Here is a 6,000-nt window from a genome sequence, read left to right on the forward strand (position 1 = left end):
TATATCATTCAAACGGGGGCCAACTCGCCCGACCATGGCCCTTCACGGGCCGTCGGATCCATGGGCCTTCTACGTCTCGTAGGATCCATGGGCCTTCTACATCTCGTAGGATCCATGGGCCTTCTACATCTCGTAGGATTCATGGGCCTTGTATGTCTCATAGGATCCATGGGCCTTCTATGTCTCGTAGGATCCATGGGCCTTCTATGTCTCGTAGGATCCATGGGCCGCCGACTCATTTATGGGTCTTGTACGGGCCTTTAATGGGCTGTAGACGGGCCTTTAATGGAAATCGTACATTTTATGGGATGACCATAACAGGCCGTTAATAGGCCGTATTTGGTGATGCTATGAAAATGGCCCAACAGACTAACGGTCCACAAACGGGCCGACTGTAATGATGGGATGAATTTGGCCCACAAACAGAAAATGACAGTAACGGGCCGTAAGTAACCGAATGCTGCAAATGAGCCCAAGAATAAATGGGCCCTTAGAAGGCCGAAAGTTAACTTGGGCTGGAAACGGCCCAATGGAATAACGGGCCATTAATGGGTATAAAGTGATACACTGTTCATTACAGGCCAGTTTCACCACGGGCCGTTAATGGGTGTAAAGTAATACACTGTTCATTACGGGCCAGTTTCAGCATGGGCTGCTAATGGGCCAAGAGTTACAAAGGGCCTCATATGGGCCAAAAGACGTCATGGGCTATACATGGGCCAGAAGTGAAAATAGGCTGGAATCATATTGGATGGCCTAGATGACGCTACTGGGCCCAATTCGGATAGGGCGTAACGGGCCTTGGGTTAGCGGGCTGTAAATGGGATATATGCGAACATGTCGTTAGCAGGTTTCCATGGCCCGCTAGCCAGCTTTTGACCAAGTCAAATGGGCCGGCCTTTTCACAGGAATGGGCCACTGTTGGGCCGTGCCACATGTCGACGTATCATAGGCGCCTTCTGTCCAGTGAGTGGATGACATCTATCCCAACGATGAGCCGACACGTGTTTCCTCTGGTCAATAATGATTTTACACGTGGAAAATCCCCATTGGTCGGGGCTGTTAACGGGTTATCAGATCCAAAACCCGACCCGATAGCTTAACGGCGTTCCGTTACGGTGGATGCCACGTGTCGGTCACCCTTGACGAAAGAACTTCTGTGACGCGCGATTTATCATCATGGAAGTGGACACTTCCGTGATGATAATTTTGGTAATGTCATGGAACACTTCTACAACAGCACAGGTATGACTATCTTGATTCTGTCATAAATTTGTCAACGATGTACATGCATGACAAAAAACGCGACCTACTGTGACAAACACGTATCATCACGGAAGTGTATTTTTTTGTAGTGAAGAAAGAGCTCCTCGCCGCTTGCCGCGGAGACTAGTTCCCGCAGCCTATAGCAACGCATCAAGAAAGTAGAGATCAGCGAACCAGATCGTTGTCTTCCTTCTTCTTTTTCCCTTGTGTATTTCGGGCGTTGCCTCATGTGGCTTGCTATAAGTCGTAGTCGATGCTATATAGGTCTGACGGATCTTACATCAAGATCTACGCAGAACTTTCTTTTCAGATTTTCAATTTTCTCTCTTAAATCTCAGTCCAGTGAGACATATAGCCACGCCGTAGAACAGGTGCTCGGATGCCATTAATGGTGACGTTGGGAGGGAGGTGCATGGAGGGTAGCGGTCAAAGGGCTCTCCTCCCGATGAGCACGCGCAGGGGTCTGATCACACGCCTCCCGTCCTAAAATAGCTACCCCGCACGGCACCTCCAAGCCAATAAAAAAAGGGGACGCGTGGCCGCATGTAATTGGTAAGTCGAACGCTCACGGTTTCCACAATACTTGTGTTTCCGGTTTGTAACGTGACATCACTTGTTCCAAAATGACTTTGTTGATTGTTAATGTGTGCGCCTTCACAAATCGGACAGAAAAATTACCACAGCATGTTGGTGCCATGTCATGAGACCATGCCAAGTTTCATGATTTTCAAGCGTTTTTTGGAATTATAGGAATTAAAAAACCAAGTTTCTCAATCTTTTCGGCCGAGCCATGATGCCCAGATGTTTGAATTTCACACACATCTCTTGCATGGGACCTAGAAATTCACCCAAGGACACACATGTGATTTTTCAAACAACTTTGGTGCACTGGAGCCTGTGCTTGTAGTTCAAATTTGAATTATGCACATTTAATGCCCAGAAACTCAATTAATGTATAAAAAAGGTCAAACGAGCCCGGAATAATTCCAAAATTTAGCACGATACTTCTATTTGGTCTAATCTGGCTGTGTAAAAAAATTAAGGCGGGAGAAAGCAGTGCATGTATGTCGTTTCGCACACGGAGGTGACATGTTCCCTCCCGGAACCACGAGCCGTCATGAAGGAAGCTGCGGTTTGCAAGAAGCTTACACCAAAGCTTGTCACAATTTGGCCAAAAAAAATTACCGCAGCTTGTTTGTGCCATGTCAAGAGACCATGCCAAGTTTCATGATTTTCAGGCGTGTTTTGGAATTACAGGAATTGAAAAACCAAGTTTCTCAATCTTTCCGGCCGAGCCACAACGCCCACATCTTTGAATTTCACTCACATCTCTTGCATGGGACCTAGAAATTCACCCAAGGACACACATGTGATTTTACAAACAACTTTGGTGCACTGGAGCCTGTGCTTGTAGTTCAAATTTTGAATTATGCACATTAAATGTGCATAAACTCAAAACTCAACTAATGTATAAAAAAAGGCCAAACAAACCCGTAATAATTCCAAAATTTAGCATGATACTTCTATTTTATCTAATCTAAATGTGTAAAAAAATTAAGGCGGGAGAAGGCAGTGTACGTATGTCGTTTCGCACACGGAGGTGACATGTTTCCTCCGGGAACCACGAGCCTTCTTGAGGCAAGCTCCGGTTTGCAAGAAGCTTACACCAAAGCTTGTCCCAATTCAGCCGAAGAAATTACCGTAGCATGTTGGTGCCATGTCATGACACCATGCCAAGTTACATGATTTTCAGGCATGCTTTGGAATTGCGGGAATTAAAAATCCAAGTTTCTCAATATTTCCGGTCGAGCCACGATGCCCAGATGTTTGAATTTCACTCCCATCTCTTGCATGGCACCTAGAAATTCACCCAAGGACACACATGTGATTTTTCAAACAACTTTGGTGCATTGGAGCACGTGCTTGTAGTTCAAATTTGAATTATGCACATTAAATGTGCATAAACTCAATGAATGTATAAAAAGGCCGAATGAATCCAGAATGATTCCAAAATTTAGCATGGTACTTCTATTTGGTCTAATATGGCTGTGTAAAAAAAATTAAGGCGGGAGATGGCAGTGTACGTATGTCGTTTCACACACGGAGGTGACACCTTCCCTCTCGGAACCATGAGCCTTCTTGAGGGAAGCTCCGGTTTGCAAGAAGCTTACACCAAATCTTGTCCCAATTTGGCCGAAGAAATTACTGTAGCATGTTCGTGCCATGTCATGAAACCATGCCAAGTTTCATGATTTTCAGGCGAGTTTTGGAATTACAGGAATTAAAAAACCAAGTTTATCAATCTTTCTGGCTGAGCCACCATCCCCAGATGTTTGAATTTCACTCCCATCTCTTGCATGGGACCTAGAAATTCACCCAAGGACACACATGTGATTTTTCAAACAACTTTGGTGCACTGGAGCCTGTGCTTTTAGTTCAAATTTAAATTATGCACATTAAATGCCCATAAACTCAATTAATGTATAAAAAGGCAAAACGAACCCGAAATAATTCCAAAATTTAGCACGGTACTTCTATTTGGTCTAATCTGGCTATGTAAAAAAATTAAGGCGGGAGAAGGCAATGTACGTATGTTGTTACGCACACGGAGGTGACACGTTCCCTCTCGAAACCACAAGCCTTCTTGAGGTAAGCTTCGGTTTGCAAGAAGCTTACACCAAAGCTTGCCCCAATACGGCCAAAGAAATTACCGTAGCATGTTGGTGCCATGTCATGACACCATGCCAAGTTTCATGATTTTCAGGCGTGTTTTGGATTCACAGGAATTAAAAAACAAAGTTTCTCAATCTTTCCGGCCGAGCCACGATGTCCAGATGTTTGAATTTCACTCCCATATCTTGCATGAGACCTAGAAATTCACCCTAGGACACACATGTGATTCTTCAGACAACTTTGGTGCACTGGAGCATGTGCTTGTAGTTCAAATTTTAATTGTGCCCATTAAATGTGTAGAAACTCAATTAATGTATAAAAATGGCCTAACTAACACAGAATAATTCCAAAATTTAGCACAATACTTCTATTTGGTCTAATCTGCCAGTGTACAAAAATTAAGGTGTGAGAAGGCAGTGTACGTATGTCGTTTCACACACGGAGGTGACACGTTCCCTCTCGGAACCAGGAGTCTTCTTTAGGGAAGCTCCGGTTTGCAAGAACCTTACACCAAAGCTTGTCCCAATTAGGCCAAAAAATTTACCGCAGCATGTTGGTGCCATGTCATGACACCATGGCAAGTTTCATGATTTTCAGCCGTGTTTTGGATTTACAAGAATTAAAAACCAGGTTTCTCAATAATTCCGGCCGAGCCACGACGCCTAGATGTTTGAATTTTATTCCCATTTCTTGCGTGGGACCTATAAAATCACCCAAAGACACACATGTGATTTTTCAGCAAACTTTGGTGCATTAGAGCATGTGCTTGTTGTTCAAATTTGAATTATGCACATTAAATGCCCAAAAACTCAATTAATGCATAAAAATGCCAAACAAACCCGGAATAATTCCAAATTTAAACATGACACTCATGTACTAGTTGCATGTTCACTCTACGTAAATGTTCTAGCAATTCAAACACCATCCTTTCCCTCTGTAACACCATTTTATCTTTCAAAACATAATGATAAAAATCAGGTACGCCACAAATAGTTTACTAGAAAGAATCGTGTGGGATGCGATATAAAATATCTTGGGGCAATGTCTTGTCTGGCTTACGCAGGAAGCTTCGTCGTCTATAGTCCATCGCCCCCGCTTGAACCACACTTGCGTGCCAGTTTCTCGTGGCACCGAGCGAAATTTTTTTGCCACCGCGGAAATATCTATCTCCCCGCCCCCTCCCTCCTACCAAAAGCCACATTTCCACTATTCCTCCTTGCTTTCCAAGTTCAAACCTTCACGGCTGCTTATTGGCTACTCAGCCACCTCGCCGGCGACCATTCTTCTTGCAGCTCCGTCTCCTCGACGGCTACCCTTCTTCTTGTAGCGCCGCCTCCTCGCCGGTGACCCTTCTTCTTGCAGTACCGCCTCCTCGCCGGCAACCCTTCTTCTTGCTGCGCGGCCTCCTCACTGCCGACCTTCCTTATTGCTGCGCGGCCTCCTCGCCACTGACCCTTCTTCTTGCTGCGCGGCCTCGTCGATATGATCAGGTAATCCACACCCCACCCACACCATCCTCATCTTTTCCCATCCCACATGCCACGACTGATGGAGCGACACCTTCCACCTAAATCACTGCCCCCTCCTCCAATTAAGCACCGCCCACATCCATTTTACACGTAGTATAACATGGAGCTGAGTAGCATGCGGCCGCACGTGCGAACGAGGTCGCTATGGCTGCCATGTGTGTCAACCGCCAGATCTTGGAGGAGCACCTCGTCTTCAAGACCATTGTCGACACCGCCACGAGGTTGTCTACTTTAAAATACAGTTCGTGATGTTTTCTCGAGGCCACCGCCAGTGCCTTCTAGTGATTTCTCCTCTGTAATGTTAATATGCAATCTGATGTTCAGTAAACAGTTTGGTCCTCTGAAATGTAATGTTCAGTTAACACTTTGGTCCAACAATTGCTACATTTCATAGTACTGTTCTCAAGCATTCTTTGTTTTGTTAATTGTCTTATCTTCTAGTACATGTTTGTATTCTGTAATGTCGTGCTCAGTTAACTATTTTGGTTCATTTGGTCTGCCGTCCATTTAACTGTTTGGTTCAGTTCTGCAA

Source organism: Triticum aestivum, chromosome 7A (assembly GCF_018294505.1).
Source record: "Triticum aestivum cultivar Chinese Spring chromosome 7A, IWGSC CS RefSeq v2.1, whole genome shotgun sequence".
Classification (NCBI taxonomy): domain Eukaryota; kingdom Viridiplantae; phylum Streptophyta; class Magnoliopsida; order Poales; family Poaceae; genus Triticum; species Triticum aestivum.